Source organism: Tachypleus tridentatus, chromosome 7 (genome assembly GCF_004210375.1).
Source record: "Tachypleus tridentatus isolate NWPU-2018 chromosome 7, ASM421037v1, whole genome shotgun sequence".
NCBI classification, from domain to species: domain Eukaryota; kingdom Metazoa; phylum Arthropoda; class Merostomata; order Xiphosura; family Limulidae; genus Tachypleus; species Tachypleus tridentatus.
The window spans coordinates 66,736,353-66,762,339 of record NC_134831.1 but is presented as its reverse complement, the minus strand read 5'-3'; the positions used below and the strand labels follow the sequence as shown (position 1 = coordinate 66,762,339).

General features: G+C 35.0%; 2 long non-coding RNA genes across 3 annotated transcripts in view; one reads left to right on the top strand and one right to left on the bottom strand.

The window, feature by feature from the left end:
• The window catches only part of LOC143255872 (uncharacterized), a 44,465-nt gene extending 25,146 nt beyond the window's left edge, over positions 1-19,319 (bottom strand). Inside the window, exon 1 of the long non-coding RNA XR_013030904.1 lies at positions 19,153-19,319. This is a non-coding gene — a long non-coding RNA (uncharacterized LOC143255872). The remainder of the gene's footprint in view (positions 1-19,152) is intronic.
• The window catches only part of LOC143255873 (uncharacterized), a 180,709-nt gene that overhangs the window by 42,894 nt on the left and 111,828 nt on the right, over positions 1-25,987 (top strand). For both annotated transcript variants that reach the window (XR_013030906.1, XR_013030905.1), the window contains exon 2: positions 25,750-25,832. This is a non-coding gene — a long non-coding RNA (uncharacterized LOC143255873). The remainder of the gene's footprint in view (positions 1-25,749; positions 25,833-25,987) is intronic.

Here is a 25,987-nt window from a genome sequence, read left to right as displayed (position 1 = left end):
GTGTAAAAGAAAATGATGACCACTTCACTAATTTTGGGTAAATTTAATCCAAGGAAAGCGTTGGGTAAATAACATTAACAAATAGAACGTGACTTACTCTAGATGACAACCCTAGTGGCACGCGGTATGTCTACAGATTCACACCAGTAGCTTTCAACGTAATTCTAAACAAAACGAAAAACTAACATGCTATTACATTCATTGTTGTTTAGCCAAGGAGCAAAATCTTAACGCTATATATCTTCTATAGTGACCTGACCTTTACATTTGAGATTAATGAAAGTTTCTCGTCGTGTGTTCTTTATATTTTATTCTTTCTAGAATATGTAAATATTGTTATTAGTAAAGCTGCAGTCCTCATCTGTTGTCTTCGTCTGTTCAGTGTAGTTCAATGTGTCGCATTTTCTCATTACTGGAAGACCTAAATTATATATTTTTATTTTCTTAAAAAGAAAATATTGTGTTTATTGACTTTAGCTGTGTACGTTAATTGTACAGGTTGTTTTAGCAAAGTTTTACTTTGTTGTCAAATTGAAATGAATGTTCATAAAAAATCCGAGATCAAATTAGTTCAGTTAATAAGGAAACGTGGGATTTTCTATTAAACCCATGCAAAAACCGGGACATGAAAATGGAACTTTGGCATAAGAAACTGTCGGAAAAGACCTGTAATACAGTTGCATGTTTTACTGACCAGTTTTCAGTGGACGATTTACAATTCAGAAGAAGAGTATTTATGAACACTGCAGTTCTAGATGTCTTGTTTCAAGATGCTGGAAATTGATTCTTTGGTCTATAAATAAAAAAATACACCAAAAGTATTATTACAATTTGGCTTTTTGCCAAACCTTGGCTCCATTAGTTTTATAAAAGGAATGGAAAATATCAGAGTGATCACCAGGGGAAGAGGGAGAAGGTATAGTAACTCCGATAACAATAATGAGTATACAGAAAAGAAAAAAAACAAAACAGCAGAACAATTAGGTAAGTATCGTCCTAATCAATTGTAGTGGCTTCGTTAAAGTAAGAAAGGGTATAAAGTTTGGGCTATGAATAAAGATTATTTAATCTGGTGCTTCTGGATATTCTCAAATGGTTTCTTCTAAATTGAGTGTGGGAAACTTGCACTCATTAGCGAGGAGTTTGCTGCAACTAGATCGTTTTATTAGTTCGAAGCTTCAGTAATCGCCCACATACTGGGACTGATTTTTACCAGGTTTACAAAATCTCCCAAGTGGAAACTTATGGTAATGATTCCCTTTTCTACCAACCTTATCTAAGTTTCATAAAAGGGTAAAAAAAATTCCTTGTTTATTGCATATGCTACATAAAAATGATTAAAAGATGAAAACAACACGTAATGCTGGTGTAGTCTGGAATTCTCTTTTTCAGGCATCGAATAAAACACGTGGCTTCTCCTGTTCCTATTATCCATACCCCAGCCAACTCCTGAAGCGGTGCAACGTATGGAATTAGATTGGATTTCTGTTATATTAGGTTAAAGAGTACTTATTAATTCTATATTATTACAAAGTCAAACTGCTGATAGAGATGGATATTATTTTTCAAATCCTTATTTCGTGCCTTGAAACATGTTATTGTATTATTAATGGATTGAAAGTCAGTTGTAGTTTTTAACAGATTAAACTTTTATTTTTGACAAATAAGTATATATGTATATATGACACATCAACCATGTATTCGTTTGGTTGCTGCATAATTTATTTAATATATTAACTTGATAGATGTGAAAACACAAATGTGTTGCAGTGTGCGTTAGGGAATTTTTTTCTTCTTTACAAATTAAGGGAATTTGTTTTTTTGTGTTGGAAAATATAGTCATTAGGATCATATAAGCTAGCGTTGTATATCGAAAAAAATTATTACAAAAAAGGATTACGTAATATTACTTTTTATTTTATTATTCATGCATATATTATTGAAATGTACGAAAAACTTGGACATAATACAAACAGGATAACTAAATAAATGAATCACTGAATACTAGTATAACTGTTTTTAGCTCTTAAATGCGTATAAGAGCTAGTGGTAAAATTGGTATACATGAGACAGTCATACATTTAATACTGCCAGTTACGGTTTATCTGATGACATCCGTTCTTGTAACAACAATACGTCTATGTAACAATCTAACAATGTGCATACTATTCCAATGTTGACCATTTTGACATCTAACGACAGGAAAGTTTAATCCCTTATAATTAGTTCTATAAAAAAAGAACACCACTGTTGAAATCATATGTAGAATAAACTTTCTTATCCGCGAAAGCAATTACTTTATACCAGCAGTAGGTTTATGGTGCAATTAAAATACATACAAAAGACTGATTTCAAATTAACAATGGGTTATTCCGTTACCCATATCAGTATAATTAAGTTTAAATAATAACAAATGACTGCTTTCAGGCAAATTTTATGAGCATGATTCATTGATGAGAATTGAAGTATTACAAAATATTTTAAGTATTTAAAATGGACAAGAATTTCTTCAAACTGAAACGATCAATATTAAAAGTACTTTCTTTCCTCGATTATTTTTTGCTTTTTAGATTTTAAAATCGGTGTAGTAGTATTCCAGAGATTCCGTGTTAATTTTTTGCAACACATCATATTGTTTGTTTGTTTTTTGAATTTTGCGCAAAGCTACACGAGAGCTATCTGCCGTCCCTAATTTAGCAGTGTGAGACTAGAGGGAAGGCAGCTAGTCATCACCACCCTCCGCCAACTCTTGGACAACTCTTTTACCAACGAATAGTGGGATTGGCCGAACATTATAATACCCCCACGGCTGAAAGGACAAGCATGTTTGATGGGATGAGAATTCGAACCCGCGACCCTCAGATTACGAATCGAGTGCCTTGACCACCTGGTCATGCCGGTCTCTCATATTGTATTGCCAAGGTTTGTGTAAAGTAATATGTAAAGGATTTTCGATTTTGGTAAATTGTATTTTATTTTTGCGCTTAGGAACTGCATATGTAAACTATGGAGAGTTCTGAGGTGTAATCACGTGCAGGTTCTTTATTGTTTCAACAAAAACAACAAAAATATATAAATTAACTATCCTACACTTTTCTTTCTGACTTAACTTTGCCACGTCGAGAGCAAACGTAGAGTGTAATGTAGTTTGCTTTAGAATAAATTGGAGACCTCATGCAGAGCTGAGTTTTAGTTTGCCTCCAAACAAATGTCTCTTTGAATGTGTTAATACAGCCCCTTTTGGCCCTACGGCAGTGACAGAAATCACCCGCTAACTTCAAAGGAACCGCGAAGTCTTTTCTCAATCCCATCCGCGCTTGAAGTGCGAAAATAAAACATTTAAAGCGTGTGGGTGTACTCGCGTTATCGGCGTGGGAGTGAAAGGCTTTATGTGACTGCCCTTTACAAAAGTGATGGAATAATGGGCCAGAGATTAAAGTAGAACTAAGGCTGCGTGTAATAACGTGTAATCTGGTCTGTAGGAGAAAAACACTACTGAAGCAGTCATTGTGATAGCCCGTGTCAAACATGCTAGGTCTCTAGTTACCCGTCTTAAAATACAAACTTTTTAGTCGGTATTATACCCTGTATAGACTTCCATTGTGCAAGTGAGGACTGAATTCTGGTACATACAGGTGGTTTGCAGGCACAAAAACGAGGGTTTGTGGTATACATGTATTGCAGGATTGGTAAGAGAAGCTTCGTTGGGCTTATCGCTTCTATTCTTATTATTACAAAGAAACGTTGAGCAAAACAGTTTGTTTGCATGTATGTTGGTTAGGCCGAGGGTTTGCAAAACATTACGGGTTATTTATTTGCGTTAATTAACATTTACTGAAGTACGCATATGTCTGGGTGTAGAACGAAAGTTTTAAGTTTTGGAAATTAAATACTGTATTTAGAACAGATCTGGACATAAATTATGTCGAGATCAACAATGTCTATCACTGGGAAAGTAATAGAATTATGAGTTATAATAGGTATCTTATATAAAGTTATTTTCACGATGGGACAGCGGCAAATCTTCTGACTTATACACACTAAAATCAGTAGTTCGATCCCCTCGGTGGACATAGCAGATAGCTCAGTGTGGCTTTACTATAAGGAAACACACACACACACATAAAGTTATTTTCGGATGGATATGAGCCGAACTTGAAAGGAAGTTGAGATCACTTTAATGTTGCATTAGAGTTATATTATATATTGTAAAAGGTGTAACACCCTTAGTAGGAAAGATATTTCTTAGATCAACAAACGAATGTTTACCTGACAATTGAAAGTTTCGTATTTTTGTTTGTTTGTTGCATCGAAATTTCATTTGTCAGGATGTATGGTAATAAAAGGATGATTTACTATGATATTCGAACTGATCGTATATTCGTGTTATACTTTTACCACACTGGTTGGGTCTCTCCTCCAATAAATCGAAGGGACTTTGAATGCAATCTTAGATTAATTTATATTTGTCGATTGTATTTATGTAGAGTGAATCTAATTTAGTCGTTGAACGATAATAACCAGTTTTGGTTTGTCTACACTTAAGCACAAAACTACACAACGGGCTATCTGTTCACTACGAGTATCGAAACCCAGTTTTTAGCAATAGGAGTCTGCAGACATACCACTGTGCTATTGGGGAGCATGATAACCTCTTCTTAAAAGGATCAACTTAACAACTGGTAGAACAAAGAAGTTGAGTTCATAACTCCTCTTGCTATTGTGGGGTAATAGCTAAAAAAACAACAAAGAAGCAGATCGTCAGCGGTTATTACTATTATTTATGTCTCTGAAGTAATAAAAAGGTATTTCATATGCTTATTTTTATCACTCAAAGTCCTGGCTTTATTTAACATTTACATAGCCTCTCGTGGAGTGCAATAAGAGAATGTAGTTAACAACAGTTTTTTAAGTGAAACATTATGAAAAATATACACAAAGTGATTGTGTTAGTGACAAAATTGCTACATTTTCTTATTGTTGCTTAGAATTGTTTTTTATTTAATCAAGATTTACGTTTATGTTTCAAATAAGGGAGAATCCTCAATAACCGCGGCACTTAAAATTCTTTTTGACAGGATTAATCTACGAGACCTTTATTTTCCTTTTTATTGGCTACATTTTTGTGCGCCAGCAATATCAAACGTGGGGTGCGCTTTCACCCGATTCATTAGGATATCTTCCAGCCTACCCTCATATTGAAATGTTTCAGACAAGGTTAGAGTAAATTTATCTATGAGACCTTGGGTGTGGTCAAAACATCAGCGACGGGGTTTGACTTCCTTAGTCCAAAACTATAATTATGCCAAAAATAGTTCAAGAGATGACAGAGCTATGAACAAAAAGCTTGTGATAAAAAACAGAACAAACTCTGAACCATGAGCCACGGCTAAAACTTAAAGATTCGTATAAATGTCATCACGATCTTTTATTTTCATATACTTTATTGTGATATCGATGAAGAACAAATAAATGTTGGAAGCATTCGAACTTTTGCATGATTTTTAGTTATCTATAAAGTTTAATTCGATAAACTACTTATTATGTAATTCAGAAAATTCAGCAAAACGAGAGAAGTATTCAGAAACATGTCAAACTTTTTATTTATTTTATATCATAATCTGTTTCTAGAATAAAATGTGGATTAGTAGAGTCTCGGAACAGTAAGTTTGAAACTCAAAGTTTCAAATGTTTCGTTATGATAAAGTTTTCTTGTATGAAAGATTTGGGTATTTCAGCTGTTGATGGTCTATGAGCCGTTATGCTGTGGCTACAAATACAGTAAGTTAAATAATAAATATATAATTAATTGAAATACAGTCATATTAAATGATTCTGTTTATTTTCATTATTGGGAGTTCTTCATACCACGCGCTGTTTAACTTTCTCGTTTGGTTATTAGGCTTATCCTCATCTGGATGTATGATAGTATAAATATATACTTACAAGAGCAATTCACAATAGTCAAATAAGTTGTACCATATAAACAGCACGAGCTTGCTTTGATCACGAGTTACGTGTCTGTAATATATTTGGTACATTTTGTTGACAATTCTAAACATCCAACACTGTATTGGCAATTTTCATTTAGAAGTGTAGATTATGAAAAAAAGTTATATAACTTCCTCAAAACTCTATTGTGTGATAATATAGAACTTAAAGATAAAATTATTTATTAAATGTTAGCGAACAATGCTTTAAGTTTTATTTTAGAAGCAACGTAGCATTAGAATTAATAATACAAGGCGAAATCAAACATAATTCACAGATATCTCAGTGTACGTAAAGACTTTGAAGTGTGAGGCGAGGCTGAATTATTTAGGTTTCAGATTCAATAACGTTATTTTGCTACCGTTATGAAGTAATTTAGTTTTCTTCGACTTTGCTACCGATACAACGGGTCATGTTTCAGTCAGTGTAGGTGTCATGAATGTCAATAAACATAAATCTACAATAAAAAAAGCAAGTTTGGTTTTCGAACACAATGGATGCCAAAATCTAAGTGCGAAATAGTAAAACTTCTGGCTGTCGCGGCGACTCTGAAAAGGAAAGGCCTGACGTATCAAAGAAACCGTTATTTGTTGGCGTTGGTTGGTTGAATCAATCCCGCAGGCGTTGTGGCTATCTCCAAGCTTTGTGCGAGAAGAGCATGTTTGGAATGTGATCACTAGCCAAAACGATATGCCGTGCTCTATCTTTCCAAGGCACCAGCTCCCTTACTATCAGCCCTAATAGACGCCCCGAGGACTTACATATGTTGATAATGGTGTTTGAAGTCCGTCTTCATCGCCAGGTCTTGATTGTATGACTTCCACCGTCGGATGTCTCCTACATTGCGCCTAAACTGATACCGTCCACTCTTCATGCGAACAGTTCGCCGATTTTGGACGAAGTAACACAGATCAAAATGTAAATGCGCACCCTCAGGCAGCTGTGGATGATATAGGCACCTCTATTAGAAAAACGGCAGCAAGTAACTTGTTCGAATCGCTGATGTCAGTACTCCCAGAGGTTATGAGATGCCAGAAACCTGTGAAGAGTAGATTATTATTGTGCTTATAGCACCATCATCACGACTCTCTTCGAAAAAGAGCTGCCTTCAGATCTCTTGAAAGTTGTACGAGGATATAAAAATTCAGTTATGAGGGACCTTCCGGGTATAGGCATAAATACAAATGAAGGATAGTATTTAACGAGATAATAGGAAAAAAAGAAGATCACATTCAAAGCTGATACCTCACGTTTCTAATTTGGTTAATCATAATTTCTAGTTATTAGTGAATCACGTGACATTTTCCCACGCAAAACGGGTTAGTACGTGCTTTTTTTCTTCTTCTGCTAAGTTAGCACATTACTTCGCATGGGCTCTGTAAAAGATAATGTTTTAGTTTTTAAGAAATATAAAAATACGGAACATAACGCACTAACTAGTTTTTGTATGAAGAATACTCCTTCTCTGTTTGTGAGTGGTGTAGTTAGCTCTGCCTGCAAAAAAACCCAAAAAAACCTAACATAAATTAATGTCATAAAGAACTTGGAAAATAGCTCAGATAGACGATATTTCTGATGTTCGCCCTTATATTCCATATAAGTAGTATATTCGACGAAGCTGACTCTGCAAGACTTAATTTCCTGGACTTTTAATGCCAGTTGTTAACGTTCAGTTGAATTATAATTAGACTAATGACACATTGATTTTTCTTTTAACTTTCATATCTTTGGGGTGAAATTAAAATTTGAGAAACGTGAACATTGCCTTATTCATATTTGAATTCTATACTTTCAAAACCAGTAGAACGTGAATGTTTCAAAACTGATTATTCCCGCGATACTTGAGGTCTGAAAGCTACGAATTGTCATTGGCTTTTAATTCAGCATAATCTAGTTTCTGCAATAAACTAATTCTATTTAAATAATAGCAAGCTACTGTGCCTTTTTCATTTGGTGGGCCTCCCATAGTTTCCATCGTAAGTTTGCGCGTTTTTTACACTTACCATCAGGGTTTGATATCCTCATTGGGCTAGGCACAAAATGTCCATTGTATTACTTGTTGATATAACAGACAGCCAAAAAAAAATCTGTATGTAAATGAAACGTAAGTCTATTAACGTTTTTGAAATTAAAGTGAGTAGAATTTTCAAACATTTTAAAAGCTATGTTTGAAAATACATCAAAATGAAATCAGTATTATTAGACAGGTCTTTCTGAAAGCTTGAAATGAAGATTTATTAATGAAATATTCTAGTGTAGGTAAAAAATTCCTACTTGTTCACTTTATTTATTTTTTGAATTTCGCGCAAAGTTACACGAGGGCTATTTGCGCTAGCTGTTCCTAATTTAGCAGTGTAAGACTAGAGGGAAGGCAACTAGTCATCACCACCCACAGCCAATTTTTGGGCTAATGTTTTACCAACGAAGAGTGGGATTGACTGTCACATTATCACTTCCTCCCGGTTAAAGGGATGACCATGTTTGTTATCACAGGGATTCGAACCCGTGAACTTTAAGTTATGAGTCAAGCGCCCTAACCACCTAGCCATGTCGGGCCCAACGCATTCGGAAGCTGTGTAAGGAAAAACATATAAACAGAACAAATAAGATCAACTCATTCGAGCAGATGAAGTGAAGAAAATATTTACCATCATACCAAAAAAAGCATTAAGTTAAAAATAAAGTGTATTTCTTATATTTACATCAAGAACCGAAATTATATTTCATAAATTTCACCGATAAATTAGAATATATCACTTGGCAGTTACCATAAAACTGCTTTTTTCACAGTGTATTGTGTAAAGTATATTATCCTTGGCGCTAAAAAATGTACTAAAACTTACGGAAAGGAAAGTCAGATGAGTTGGTGCACTATGATTCTTTCAAACCTTAAACTAAAGTGAGTTTGTGCACTGTGATTCTTCCATTCCCTAAACCAAAATGAGTTGGTGCACTGTTCTTCCAATACCTAAACTAAAATTAGGTGGTGCACTATGATTCTTCCATTACCTAAACTAAAGGTAGGTGGTGCACTGTGATTCTTCCATTCCTTAAACTAAAGTGAGTTGGTGCACTGTGATTCTTCCATTCCCTAAATTAAAGTGAGTTGGTGCACTGTGATCCTTCCATTCCCTAAATTAAAGTTAGTTGGTGCACTGTGATTCTTCAATTCCCTAAACTAAATTGAATTGGTGCACTGTGATCTTTCTATTCTCTAAACTAAAGTGAGTTGGTGCACTATCATCCTTCCATTCCCTAAACCAAAGAGAGTTGGTGCACTGTGATCCTTCCATTTCCTAAACCAAAGAGAGTTGGTGCACTGTGATTCTTCCATTCCCTAAACCAAAGTAATTTTGTTTGTTTTGTTTTTGAATTTCGCAAAAAGCTACTCGAGGGCTATCTGTGCTAGCCGTCCCTAATTTAGCAGTGTAAGACTAGAGGGAAGGCAGCTAGTCATCACCACCCACCGCCAACTCTTGGACTACTTTTTTACAAACGAATAGTGGGATTGATCGTAACATTATAATGCCCCCACGGCTGAAAGGGCGAGCATGTTTGGCCCGACGGGGATGCGAACCCGCGACCCTCAGATTACGAGTCGCACGCCCTAACACACTTGGCCATGCCGGGCCCAGTGAGTTGGTGCACTGTGATTCTTCTATTCCCAAAACCAAAATGAGTTGGTGCACTGTTCTTCCATTACCTAAACTAAAGAGACCACAACCGAAGATTTTAAAAATTTTAGGATGATTGGAATACAAATATTGTTTCAGGACAGCTGGCATGGGTATTAACACTTTTACAAATAAAGCAGAGAACAACGTTTCGGCCTTCACGAACAAATATTGTTTGAAAGCCACGAGTTCTGTATGAGTTTGTGCATGAATATTTTCACCAATGTAGGTGAGTTTTTAAAGTAGTCCCCCAACTTCATCAACACACGATTTGAACAGTCTTCGAAGAATTCCCATTTTAGCGAAAGAAGAAAGAAAGAACAAACACACACAAAAATTCAACCAACGGTCAGGTTTTTTTTTTTACACAAGTTTTCCTTGCTTTTGTAATGAGAATTTGTTAGCAGACGACAAACAGTAGGAACTTGGTTAGCAATTTTATAGAATGTACAACAATGATAAAAAAATTGTGGGGAAGAGAAGTAGGTCAAAAGGAACACTTGAATGAAGTTCGTGTAAGACGATTATTCTTTAGTGGAAAAAAAAACACGTAGAAATAAAAGAGAAACTAAAATAATCAAAATTTATTTCCTCCATACTGCTACGTTACACATGCAACTTCATAGAAATGATATATATGTACATTGTGTACTGGTATAGGGGATACGCGCTGTCGAATATTGTTCTTGTCACAGGTTACTGCTTACAAACAGCGTGCAATCAGGGAAGCACTGTTAGAATTACAAAAGGAATAATGATATGCTAGTAAGCTGTGTATAGTGTGATTTATAACCTACTGGCTATACCACTTCCTAGGGTATATATCATAGTTTTTGAATTTTAGTATAGATTTGGACAACAATAATTCATTATTAGGCCAAGTTTTGTAGCAATAAATAAATTGAAATGACGTTTCCAGTTAATAACTGCTGCGCTTGGTTGGAGGTCAACAACTGAAAGGACACCTGGTGAGCAGTTTACACTCAGCAACCAGATTGTTGTTACAATTTAACATAGAAAAAAAATCTGTTACTATGACACCATTATTGGGTATTTGTCGGGAAATAATGTACATGTGTGAAACCTGTAAGATAGAGCGAAATGATTAGCTACAATTAATAATAAAATTTAAATTTATCTAATCAAAAGATGAATCATATCTACAAGTTATCTATCACAAAAATATCAGAAAACATAAATTTTAGAGATAAGAAAAAAATATAAATAAAATAACGTTGAAATCCCAACCATTAAGATTATCTCAACATAACTTTTAACAAATGATAGAGAAATCGAAAAATACAATGTAAAAATGTCTTAAATGTCGTTTGTTTGTCTTCCGGTTGTCAGTACAGTAAGTTGTAAGTTATCTAGCTTAAAGGCCCGACACGGCCAGGTGTTTAAGGCCCTTGACTCTTAACCTGAGGGTTGCAGGTTCGAATCTCCGTCACACCAAACATGCTCTCCTTTTCAGCCGTGGGGGCGTTATAATGTGATGGTCAATCCAACTATTCGTTGGTAAAAAAAGTAGCCCAAAAAAGTAGGCGGTGGATGGTGATGACTAGTTACCAGCTACCTTCCCTCTCGTCTTCACTGCTAAATTAGGGACGGCTAGCGCAGATAACCCTTGTGTAGCTTTGCGAGAAATTCTCAGACAACAGCAGAGGTTATTTTGACTTTTTTCATATGTATCGGTATAAGCAATAGTATAACGTTTTGGAAGAGATAGAACACTACGACTCAGCTATCACAATATATTCACGGCCTATTTACCAATTACGATGTAATTGTGTCTACCAATAAAAAATCATTAATTTTATTAATAGAAACAGACACATGTTCGTGACAACAGGCTGAAGTCTAGCAACATGATATAATATGATATCACAAAACATCGTACTACAAGTGAACCTGGTAAGGTTTAACTATTTTCCCAAATAACTTTTATCGCACGTTGGTGTGACTCTTCAAGTGCATTTCAAGTAAAGAAAGCGAATAAAATTTACTTCAGTCTATTTATTTTAAATTAATTTGTATGGCATGTAGAAAAGCTTTCTTGCTGTAGTTATTCCAGGTTTCAGCTGATAAAAACAAATTCCCCTGGGACCACAGGAGTAGCTTTTTGGGTGGTCTTAGTGTTAAGATTTGTGCGCCACCTAGTGGGGTTTTGATTCATTTCTCACAGGCAAAAATACAAAAGTGTCCAATTCGCAGGTACGTTAAAAATAAATTGTTATGTGTAACAGGTAGGTTTTTTTTTTTCAGTAAAATGATAGGGGAATGTATTTAATGTCTCGAAATCGCTATATTTTGGGGGAAGGAAAGTGGGAAAAGGGGGGATAGTTATTGAGGTAATGAGGTGATTTGAGTTTTCCGGAAATTACTTGTTAGAAGATGTGAGATTGACAACGCTGTCTGTGTGCGGCACTTTCATAGTCCCCAGTTTTAATAACCCTGAAGATTAAAACAGATGTGTTTATAAATATGGCCTTTCAGCAGTTTAAGTCTAGCCTTTATGTGCTAAAGTCTGCCAGTAGCTAACTATTGTGGTAAAATGTTTCGACAATGTTAATTCGAGTAGTTTAAACGCTATCGAAAAAACAGTAGGACACATTTAAATCTGTGTCAGCTCCAACCTTTGAAAATAATAGAAATGATAATAAGTAATCGATCAATTCGTTTCTAACAATTATGATCACTCAGGTTTTAAATGTAACATAAAACTGTTTGCTGTTATGATAACAACGTTAAGAACGTGGAACTAAAGATTTATTTTGTTTTTAATTTCGCCCAAAGCTATATGATGGCTATCTGCGCTAGCCTTTCCTAATTTAGCAGTGTAAGATTAGAGGGAAGGCAGCTAGTCATCACCACCCACCGCCAACTCTTGGGCTACTCTTTTGCCAACGAATAGTGGGATTGACCGTAACATTATATCACCCCCACGGCTGAAAAGGCAAGTATATTTGGTGTGATGGGGATTCGAATCCGCGAATTACGAGTCGAGTGCGTTAATCACCTGACCATGCCGTGCCGGAACTATAGGTAATGTTAGTTGGCGACAACTTGAAAATGTATCCAAACACCATGTGATAGGTATAACTTTCTAATAATTAATTAAACATGAAAATTACCATTGTATCAAAAATAAGATTAGTTCTTAATTCGTCTCCCGGTTGGTCAGCTGCAAATTCATCATCTTACAAATGGAAACTCCGGGCTCGATTCCCTGTAGTGGGCAGGACGCAGATAGCCTATGTAACAATGCGCCTGGCATGGCCAAGCGTGTTAAGACGTTCAACTTGTAATCCGAGGGTCGCGGGTTCGAATCCCGTTTTGACAGTCAATCCCACTATTCGTTGGTAAAAGAGTAGCCCAAGTGTTGGCGGTGGGGGTGATGATTAGCTGCCTTCCCTCTAGTCTTAAGAGGGAAATTAGGAACGGCTAGCGCAGATAGCCCTCGAGTAGCTTTGCGCGAAATTCAAAAACAAACAAACAAAAATTTTGCGTTAAAACGACAACAATGATAAATTCTTGATTCTGAATATAATATGGCCAAGTTGGTTAAGGTGTTCGACTCGTAATTTGAGGGTCGTGGGTTCGAATCCCCGTCGCACCAAACATGCTCGCCCTTTCAGCCGTGGGGGCGTTATAGTGTGACGGTCAATCCTACTATTCGTTGGTAAAAGAGTAGCCCAAGAGTTGGCAGTGGGTGGTGATGACTAGCTGTCTTCCCTTTAGCCTCACACTGCTAAATTAGGGACGGCTAGCACAGACAGCCCTCGTATAGCTTTGCGCGAAACTAAAAAAAAAAAACGAACAATAAACAAACAAACAAACTGAATATAATTCCTATTTTGAATATTTTAACAGTAGAATATAATGATAGAACAAAATATTGTTGAACGAGTAACTCGGTTGGTAAGTACTTCTTTCTGTCTCTCCAGAGGCTCAGTCTGTAGGTTAATAATGCTAAATGTGTTTGCTTCGATACCAGCGTTTGACAGAGCGCAAATAGACTTAAGTGTAGTTTTGTTTTTAAAAACAGCAACTTCATACTGTGTCAAATTTACATCCTGAAATTTACACAGTAAAATGAAATTGAAACTTGATGGGGGGTTATCACAACTGAGGGGTTGACACAGATAAATAGTCTTCGTGTAACTTTGCCCGAAATCCAACGAACAACAAACATGACAGCTCACGAACCCAAAATTAAGTTTCCTTTTGATATGCCAATACATGACAACTGCAACTACAGCCTGCTTCAACTTTATGCCCCCCCTTCAGTGGCAGAGCAGTATGTTTGAGGATTCACGCCGCTAGAAAACGAGTATCAGTGGTGGGCAGAGCATAGATAGCCCATTATGTAGTTTTGTGTTTAATGTCAAACAAACAAGTTAAACTTTATGAAAAATACAACACTAAACTATAAAGATTTTATTGATTTTTCCCCTCAGGCACAGATTCTAAGTCTAATAAGAATATCTGCTACTTCTCAGTTTGCCACGTTGATCCTGTTCTGTGGGTGATCTTTTAAAGTAATATATTTACGAGGCCGTAGTGCTCAGCCGGTCAATTATATCAGTTTTTTTCGCAAATAATTTTCTTTGAGTTTTTCATTGTGAGTTCAACAGGAAGATCAATTTGACACGACCTTACAGACCAATACAAACACGGATTTCTACACTACAGCAGAGTGGTAGAGATATGATAGTCAGTATACTCGAAGTACATATTATATGAATAGGAGTAATAGTCACTTTACTAATGGGCATACTACACATATTGACAAAATTTTTTGACCATTAGGAATCAGTTTGCATTTTATATTTTTAAGTCGGGTAAGAACATCTATGTATGTAATGCACAAACAGTTAAAGCATGACTGAAGTTAAACACAAGGCTACACCAAGTGTGCTCTGCTCACCACGGGTATCAAAACCTGGTTTCTAGCGTTTTAAGTCCGTAAACGTACTGCTGTGCTACGTGGGAGTGAGGGGCATCCGAGCAGATAAAACGTTTACTGCGAACAGATGAAAAGTCCGTCATGCATGTTGTACGCTTAAAAACAGATGGTTGATAGGACCTTGAGGTTTCCTGAAACGGTTGTTTCCCAATAGTATCATGCACGTGGGTAACGACTGAAGTCCGTTGAAAGTATAAAACACTTCAGTTAGTGAATCTTCTTTTCTTCAGAAAATATGTTGACCAATTTAACACGATGTAGACAAGCATCACCATACGCTAGATTGAACACATGGTCTATTGCTCTAGCAAATTGCAGCGGAAGTGTTTGCAAGATGTGTTCCATGTGTGTTATCATTCTACGTGATGCAGAGATCGGTACGTTCACAAAGTAATTCCTGCTTATACCATAGCTTCACATTAAAATGATGTTGATTCTAATTCATGGTTTACTCTGAATTAGCATTTTTCCTGTTATCTGATTGAAGAGTGAAACGCGATTCATATATAGAAAAAATAAAATCCACGTGTTGTCTTTGGTCCATTGGACATGTTCTTGGAGCTACAGCAAGCGAACTATTTTATGCTTTGCTGTAAGCTTAATACATTTCACTGAGCGTCTGTAATCTGTTTCTTACCGTATATTCTGACCAGGTGTACAGTGGCGACTGAAATAATCTGGTTACCTCTCAGTAGTATCCCTATAGTCAGTATATTTCTATTTGTACAACAGAAACTTACACAAGGGACATCTGCGCTAGCCATCCCTGATTTTGAGCTATTAGGCTAGATGGAAGGCAGAGTGTCAACAGCACCCACTGCCAACTCTTGGTCTACTCTAATCGAACAACAGGATTTAACAGTCACTCTTTTAATGCACTTAAAGCCCTATCGTATAGAGCGCAATTTGTTTTTCGCGGTAACGGAACGCGAATAACAGACCCTCAGATTCACAGTTCACTACTGGAACACATCTGATCGATACATGCCTGATTGACAAGTGAGACAAGACACTGTGAAACTGCTATATATACATATAAACACTATGATTTGTATTTGAAATCACATTATTGATCAAAAAACGTCTTGAATACATAACAGCGATCGGCTTTACATTTCAACAATGTTTTTACTTTATTTATTCGAATTATATTATTACAGACTTAAATCGTTCCGTAGCTGTTTCGTACAGTATATTTCCTGGTAGGAATAAACCATGTGAAAGTACATGATATATGTTGAATGAATATGAAAATTAAACGAAGACAGAACCCTAAAGGCACAGCGTCGAATACCTCAGACTACTACTCGTCGGTTTCCCAGTGGCACACTGGTGCGTCTGCTTATCATAACACTAAAAATCACGTTTCGATACCTGTGATGGGCAAAGCACAGATAACCCGTTGTGTGGCTTTGTGCTTAACTAAAAAGAAACAAATCATTCACCGATAGAATTAAACGAAACATGTAACACAAGTAGAACACTGTAAGTGCATGATGAACAATACGTACCTGTTGGAATTTATCTGTTAAACTACTTGAGGTTTGAGCACCGATATTTGCTTCTAGTATTTTTAACTTTAATTTACATTCAAGGCCTGCGAATTCAGTTTAATTCTGATAGCTACTGTATCCCTATTGCGATTTGAATCCCAGTTAGCAGTCACTTCTTTTATAAGTTAGGCCCGGCATGGCCAAGTGTGTTGAGGCGTTCGACTCGTAATTTGAGGGCCGCGGGTTCGAATCCCGATCACACCAAATATGCTCACCCTTTCAGCCGTGGGAGCGTTATAATGTTACGATCAATCCCACTATTCGTTGGTAAAAGAGTAGCCTAAGAGTTGGCGGTGGGTGGTGATGACTAGCTGCCTTCCCTCTAGTCTTACACTGCTAAATTAAGGACAGCTAGCGCAGATAGCCCTCGAGTAGCTTTGCGAGAAATTCAAAACAAACAAACAATCTCATAAGTTTTTTTTTTTAATCCTTAAAAGTAACAATGTGAACCACATACTCTAACAAGTATTACACTTCTTCCAGGACTCGGATACATGATACGCTTATGTTGTATCATAGTTTTATTTACTTAAATTTTAAGTGCAAACGTTTTACTCTTGGCTTTGGTGCCTGAGACATTGCTTTGATAATGCATACACACACACACTTATATTTATGTGTTTACGATTATTATAAATGACATCTATTTTCCACATGTGATCATTTCCTTCATATCCTTTTTTTTTTTTAAATTGTAAATTATATTCAATGCACTTTATAAGTTACGGCGTTCAAACTTACATTACATGATGTAACTCCAGTTTGTTCGAATTTTTCTGTTGCCCAGTATTTTACTATTTGTCTTGATAAGGTAGTTTTCATAACGTAATTATTATTATTTTATATAATTCATGTGCTTTTTATTAATAGAAGGCTTCTGACTTGCTTTATAAATATTGTTAACACAATAGCTTTGATACAATGTAAAAAAAAGAACAATATGAAGTGCAAAAAAGAAAAAAGACACAGGGAATCTGAAAAACAAAGAACGTGTGTGAGTCATATTGGATAAAATGTAGAAGTTAGAAAAAATACGCTTTTGTCAAATTCAAATCCTGTCTTAACATGTCATTATAAAGGACAATTGACCGTGTCGTGTCCGTTTTCAATACAGTAAGAAAAAAAGTTATGTTAGTAAAGTAAATACTATATATATGTGAGTTTTTATTTACCCACATGTAGATAATTATAAATATAATTTACTGTTTTACAGTAAAATACTTCTGCTGTAAACTTTACGTTAAATATGCGATAACAAATGTGTAACGAATATTTCTTTTTTTTACTTTTAGTTTGATTACTGTTAAACATAAAGCGAGGTTACAACGCAAAAATCCGTGTATCGAAACCTGGTTTCTAGCATTGTAAACCAGTGGACTTGTCATTATACCACTGGAGTACTTTATTCTTTGTGCTGCAATGTAACATTCAAGATTGAGTAGCTGCCTAATATATTTCTGGCTAAATTTTGTAATCACACAAGGAACAAATGGTTGAACACATAAAAAAATAAGCAAGGATCTTATATACTGAATGTACTTGGGTTGGATTCCCGTTTTAAGAGTAAATAAAATCAAAATTAAAAGTAGTAAATATTTTTCTTTCTCGCTTTTCAAGTTCACATGTCATGCTGTGTTGTAGTGTATACAGTGCATAATTTTTCTCGTGATTCATGACATGCGTTTGTTTTACAGACGTCACGAAAGTGTAAATTGCGATGATAGTTGTCCCTTATATGACATCATTTCAGTGTCTACTGACTGACAGAGAAACAACACAATACTGCGAGTGGTTAAAACAGGTGGATCCTCCAGGGAAACTACGATTACATTAACAAGTGCCTTCCATGTATAAAACTAAATAAAAAATTAAGCATCAGTAATAGCGCCTCCTTTATTGGGTAATGTATGTTGTGAAACAGTTCTCACTCACAAGGCTATTTTTCGTATGTTTTGGAAACCTGTCACAATTCATTAAAGTATGTCCTGGAAGGAGGAAATACTGGGTTAAAATGTGTTCTGAAAACTGTCTTGCTTCATTAAAATATAATTTTATGGTGTGATTCTAAATTACAGCGCGTTTTGGAAATTGTATTATTATATTAAAATGTGTTCTGAAAATTCTATTGTTCGATTAAATGCAGCTTCTATTATTGTGATTCATCCAAGTTAAAATGTGTTCTAAGAATTGTGTTGTTAGGTTAAAGTACAATTTCTATGATTTTATAACCGCAGCTGAAGTTAAAGTGTGTTTTGGAAAATGTTTTGCTATGATAAAATGCAATATTTGTGATTCAGGCAAATGTATGTTCCGTAAACTAATGTGCTAGGTTAAAAGGTTATACTTATGACTGAAATTTTATGTCAAACTGTGTTGCTAAGTTAAAGTGTAATACCTATGCATGACAGCGGTTCTACATTAAATTGTCTTCATGGAAACTATGTTGTCAAGTTCTATTATAATTTTTACGAATGTTATACTAGGGTGAAGAGTATTCCTGAAAATTATTTGAACTAGGAAAAGAAAGCGTTTTGGAAACTGTTTTGCTGGATTAAAGTGTGCTCTGAGAAATGCTTTTCAAGGTTAAAGTGTAGTTAACATGAACTTTCAATAAGTAGAAGTTATGTATCTAGGCTATCAGTATAGCTAATTAGATGCACTTTTTTACGTTTCTACTTCTAAAGACTAGAATGTATGGTTTCATCAGTTGGGTACCCTCGCTGTAAACGATATTTTCGGCCGTAATCAGAACAGTATCTCACGATGCTCAGCCAGCTTAGATTTTTGTTAGTCCTAAATACGTACATTAAACTAACAATGTAAAAAAAAAAAAAAAAACTTTATCAACAGTGATACTAATAAACAGTAAATCAAAATATAAAGTAATGATATTCGATATACCAACAGGTTTAACTAACTAACAATGTTAATTAGATTAATAAATAAATGGTATAACATGCCTTACCTAAGGAACATAGAAACCCTAGTTGTCGGCTTGAACTACTGTCGTAAAAGAAACTTGTTTAAAATGCAGAGTTAATATAACATGCTTGCTCTATTAGTTTCTCCTTGGCCCGTATTTTGACCAAAGGAAACTCATTAAGCCTACTGTGCAGTGTGAAAGGCGGGTGACATCTCTATTCGACACATGTTACTATTTAAATTGTGTCGAATTTCGAGCAGTAAGTTTCCAATAGTACAGCCAAAACCCGATGTTAATAGAGACACGAAATAATAACAAATGAATTAAAGTAATATATGAACTATCTAAGGAAATGTAATGATATCAAATATAATACAATGCATACTTTAATGACTATGATACTAGATTAAAGTATTTTTTCTAAACATTGTGTTGAGAGATTCTGAAAATAATTCATTCTCTATTTTACATGTAAATTTTACAATAGTTCTTTCTATGCTAATTGAAGTTTTTTTAAATTTTTGATTTAAAAATATTCTATTTCTATTTGGAGAAGCCTGCTGTGAATGTTGATTATGGGAAAACTTAAGGATGAGTTATTAAATAGCAGGACACATACACATAAATACATGAGAGCGAAATTCTGTATAACTGAAACTTTCTATAACTTCTTATATAATGCAAAACGTGATTTTGCGGCAGTGAATACGATCCGTGTATTCTTTAATCTATATTTGTCCAGCATGGTAACTGTAGGCCACGCTTATCTAATTTAGATTCAAGCACTAATGTAAATACTATTGTGTTTCCAAATTTAAAACAACAACAACATCGACGTAATAATAACAAAGCCGTGATATCCGACACGTGTACGAAGGAATTAGCACTCTTTGATTGGCGGACTATGGATCTAATATTCCATGGTTTGCCGCACATACACAACTGTGTTATAAGAGTGATGGTCAAATCATATTATTAACAGTGCTGTGTTGACTGTCTGCCTTCTTTCTAGTCTATCACACCAACGATGAGAAAAATTCAACAGACAATCGGTAACTCAGTGTTGAAATATATTATCATGAAATTCTAGTATTTTGTTATGGTTAACAGACAGATAGACTGATTTTGAGACTGCTGTCTATATTCTTAGCCACTAGTGTTTTTAATATATATAACTAGAAAGGACAATTCTTATGAGAGTTAAAGTTTGTTGTTATGTCACACATACAGTACAATACCGAAACATCAGATCTTGTAAGTAAAGAAAATACCATAATCTAATAAAGAACTGAAGGGTTACTGGCTCAAGACAGTATTTGTCAAACTTTCTGTTCATGTTCTTGTCAGGCACAAACACACAGGAATGGATAAACATTGTTAATCGTTATATGTACCTTACAATTTCAAGATATCTACACATAGTATCTTTTGACACAACACTTCAAACTGGAAGAAAGATGCCTCTGACAGAAATTGTGAAAAACTAACAATGAGCACTCCAAGTGCCAAAGAAAAAAATCAGGAAATAATTTTAATTCAAACTTAGTAAAAATAGACTTATGACGAATGGATTGCAATAATAATACCTTCATTGTCATACCATCATGTGATACCGAAATTATAACACAGCATTATTGATTTACATCTAGTGAGAATGGTGTGTTTTTTATTATAGCAAAGCCACATGGGGTTGGCTATCTGCTGTGTCTACCGAAGGGAATCGAACCCCTGATATTAGTATTGTAAATCCAAAGACTTACCGTGGTCCCAGCAGGGTATAGCGAGAATTGAAAATAAAATTTTATCATATCTTAAACCTAGTACAGTTTAATTCACTGTTTACTTAATCTTACCTGCTTAAGTCAATAGTTAGGGAATGTCTTAAGATTAAATATATTTGCGAGTGTATTTTTAACATAATTAGTAAAAACGTTCACTAACTATCAACATCATTTTAACAAAACGAACTTAATGAAGTGATGGTTAAGTTACCATGTTTTCCTTTAATAAGCCTATTTATTGCCGAACTTGCTAAGACATAATTTCTGATGAATATATTCCTATAACATTTCACTTTGAAATGCACATTAACACATTCAAATAGTTTAGAAGAAAGTTTACAGAACTGAAAGTAGAACCATACGGTTTAGGCAATCTGAAACGGCAGTTTACTGCTAGCATGGAAGCGTATAGAGTTTATAGATGTTGCACGAAACCTTAATTCACTATATAAACTTGCCTTATTCGTTAGTATATGTTATTAAGAATTGTAAGTACAATTTTGTATTCGATACACAAATCAGATAACTTCAGAGACGACTTGAAAGATAAACATACAGTAAGGTAGGTAACCAGACAGTCAGATACATAGTTATTGCTATATCGATAGATTAATAGAGATAAATAAATATCACGTGTTTAATCACGTGGTAGTCCAGTTAAATAGATATCAAGGATAAAGCTAGTATAAAAACAAAGTCTGTTGTTATATGAAGATTTGTTGCCAAATCATTAAATGGTTCTGTAAACTTGGTAGCCATACGGGAACACCTAGCGGTACTGGCTTCATTTAAACAGGGAAAAACTTTCTGAGTTAAAGCACGTTCATGAGCAACATTAAACACGCAACACTGTCATTAGCTGGGGAAAAAATTATGAGGAAAAGTGGTACTCTTCATTACTGATGGCGCCTGTGTTTTCTAGTGACACTGTCTATTATTCACTACATCCTATATAGGTTTAAAGAATGGACTAAAATGACAGGCGTATTTTTGCCGAAACACACAAAATAGACACCTGTCACGCTGGCTATGATTAAGGACCACTGCAAGAACAGCGGGTAACAAAACTTATACTTCTCACGCTAACCTCAATAAGCCCATCCCAGTGTTTGTATGGTTCAGGAATCCTCAACTGTGTCTCACCTACATTAACTCCCTTGCGACGCTTCATTCACAGGAGGGACAATGACCTTCCTATTTCAACTCTTAACTTTTATCAAAGGAGTGATGGGTGGACGACTTGTATATCCATTAGAAACTAGCAATGCTCTGTGTAATGCTTAGTTGGACAAGACAGTCTAACATAGAAAACAAGATGCCACAACACGTAACACCACGTGAGGCCTGATGTTGTCGTATGTTCCAGCAGAGATGTCGTTCACTCTGTCGCCTTGTTGAAGATACGGATTTGTATCAGTGATTCTTCTTTCGATATCCCAATTTCTACTTATTTCACCACCTTTGTCTACTTATTTTTCACAAATGTTGTTAAAGGGATCTTTAAAAATCGTCATTATATGAATTTACTCCAGGTTTACTTTTCTAGTCCTCTTGATGAAAAGAAACCCACTCGAAATAAAAATGTAACTCAGAAAGGCTGGTATGGGTATTAACACTTTTATTGATAAGGAGAAAACAATGTTTCGCCCTTCCTAGGTCATTTTCAGGTTAAGATGACCTAGAAAGTTCGAAACGTTGTTCTCTCTTTATCAGTAAAAGTGTTAATACCCATACCAGCCATTTTGAGATACATTTCTAGTCCTCCGTTCTTACCCTATTTTTTGACAGATTTTCTAGTAAACTGGTTATCTGATTTATATTTTGTTTTAAGTGATTCTTTAATATAAGGCGGGGATAACACAAAATGACCCATGTTAGTTTAGTGAAACATCTCTTGAGGTGTAATAATATTAATAACAAACCTACCTCTTATATGGGTATGTACGAGCGAATGGATGAAGAGAGAAGTGTAACTCAAAATTTTCAAATATACTTTTAAGATTATAACACTCGGTTAAAACAGTGTTATTCGTGACAAACAAGTGGAATATTACATAAAGTTACTCTACACTAATGGTGTTAGAACACTGTGCTAGGTTGGTCAAGATTTGTATATATTAAAGCATCATCAGTCGAGTTGTGAATTTCCACTTTGATATTTTGCTACATGTCAAATTGTGACCTTGTTTGGGGACATTATTTTCTGAGACAATCCCTTCTTTCATCAAGTTTCACCTCTTTTACGATTTTCAAACATTTCCTTCAACTTTCTATTGATGGCTTAGTTAGGGTTTCGGTTCTGATGTAAAACGCTTAGTTGGCTAATCCAGAAAGCTAATTAGGCCTTAAAATGTTATGAGAATCTAGATTACTGGAAAAAGTTTTTGTCTTATCTCTTACTTATCTCATCACAGACGAGATTAGGAAGCTTTACCCACAAAAATGATTTTTGTTTTGGCTGCGTGCAAAACATTTCAGACAGACTTTTGGTTATTATAGGTCCTTCGTAGGTGATTAGTCTGTGATGGCAGTTTTTGAAACCACTGAGTAGGCTTAGAAAATATTAAAAGTTGTTATGCTTTTCATTGTGTTTTTCTTTCAGGTAACGTACTCAATTAGCTGTTGAACCATGTAGACAGTTTCATTTTTGTTTCTTATTTTAAATTCTTCGTCCTACCACAAATTCAGAACTAACTATTTCTTGAAGCGATTCGCCATTTTAGACACAAAATCTTTGAGCAGAATATTCATTTCGAAATACATTCTTCATGAACCTGGAAACACGATCACCTAAACAACAAAAATCTACGAGGGCGTTTCCCTGCTCTCTCCACCTCAAAATTTCGATGTTTACTTTAAATGTTTGGTGATGAAGAGATTTTATGCAACAACATTTGGAATAAGTGGAATATAGCTTAATGTTGTACAAGCTATAGATAAAAATTAACTTTAGTTAAGGTTTACATTTACCCGTATGATATTGTTATCTAGGCTAAAGAGGGATATTGAAATAATAATCAGTTATACGTGTCATAATACAATAGTGTTAGGTTTTATGACAATTATAACTGATTCTAATCGCGCTTTGTCAGATAAAGGCGTTCACAGCATACAGATGTTGGAGCTTTTGTGGAAGGTAAACAACAGACACTGTACGACCACCATCCAACTCTCCCGCCATACACATTTCTTTTTCAAAATACGCCCTTATTCAGGAATTACTAGTGACGTCACTGAGTATTTAGAAGTTAAATTTGCCCCACCCCTCCTCATCTACATCCAGTAAATTTTTACTGCATTCAACGAAGCCAGCGAAAATATTTGAGAGGAAAAGCGACTGCAATCCATTTCCAACATTTACAACCTCCTATAGAGCTGTGACATAAATAAAGGGGAAAAAGACGAAAATTTAAGATAGTTAAGTCTCCTTATTTTCTATTAGTTTTCTTTTGCCCCTCCCCCCTTAAAATGCCTATTGAAAGTTGCTCCTTATGGAAATCCCCCCTTGTAAACATAACCGGTTGAAACAAGTAGTTTCAACTATAGGTATGCCAACTTCTGATCTAAGATAAAGCACAAGGTTACCTCATGGAAATCTAAGTATGTCTCCATTTAAGTTGTCTCACTGATTTTGTTTCTTGTAAAAACACATAACTGATAGACTGATTTACCTTTGATAATAACTGAAACTATTGGAACGAAAATATAAACAAACAATTATCAAGATGTTAAAAATTGTTTATACCAATGGGAAGGGAACAATATTCGATTCATTTGTAAGTGTATTTTTAATCCATTTTAAGCGTTTTGGTATCTTATGTTTTATGGTAGTATCTGTCGTAAACGCCTATGACCATTAAGGTCATTGCATTTAAATAGGCAATGTTAACATTTGAAACCAACTTGAGTAACTTTACACTTTTCGATTAATTTTGAAATGAAATGTTAAAATAGGTCAATTTCGTTCATAGGGCGTGGTATTGTTGCTAACATAAGGCGCAAAAAACAACATGCTTAGTGAATCCACAGGTTAAAAGGGAATGTTAGTTACCCTTACTAACTGCTTGACATGACCTGGTTGGTGGCTAGGGCTCTCGACTTGCAATCTACAGGATCGTGGGCTTGGATTATATACTAAAACATAAGAGTCCTTTCAGCCGCCGGGACGTTATATCTGCGATCAATTTCACTATTCGATCATAGTAACCCGACAGTTGGCGGTTGATGATATTGACTAGCTGTTTTTCGTCTGGTGTATTGTTTGTAGATTAGAGACAGTCAACAGCAAGCAAACATGTTGTTTTTACGTGTTTTTTAATAAGATGAAGCAAAACAATAAGTAGTTTTTATTTTATTGAACTGGGGATTGTTTACTTAGAACCTAATTAACATTTTTCAGAGAATAACCTTGGTAGAGTATATTTAAATAATATAAACTATATGTGGTGTGATAATCTTCACCTACAAAATCATTTGAGAATCTGACAGATAGTTTCACTGCCGGATAGTTAATGTCATAATTCACTAACAAAATACTAATACACATAGTCGGATATTTTTATGTAATTGCATAATATATATATATATATATATATGTCTTGTGCATGTTGTTTTACCATTCTTCATAATTTTGAATAAAATGAGTAAATATAATAAAGACAAAACACATTAACATAGGGAACACATCGCATAATTCCATGCCGATAAGTACTGCTATTTATAAAATAAGACAAAATATTCTATATGATCATAAATTTCCATGAGGTTTACAGCATAGGATGATCAACGTACATTTGTATTTGTGATTTATGAAAGTTCTCATGTTCTGGTTACAAAAGTAAGTTCTTGTTTCTTCCAGAGTGCATGACTATAGGCGAACAAGTTCTGGTTGTCACAGGTTACTTATCTGTGAACGAGCTCAAATATATTATTTATCTTTAGGTGAGTGATTTGAATTTGATGAGATAAAAAAAAATATATATATATTAATGTCATTTTAATCGACTCTTAATCATACAAATTATTATAATTCCTCTGTTATTAATGAATTATATCCACTAAGGATTAATTACTGTTCCAAACCACGTGCTTAAAAC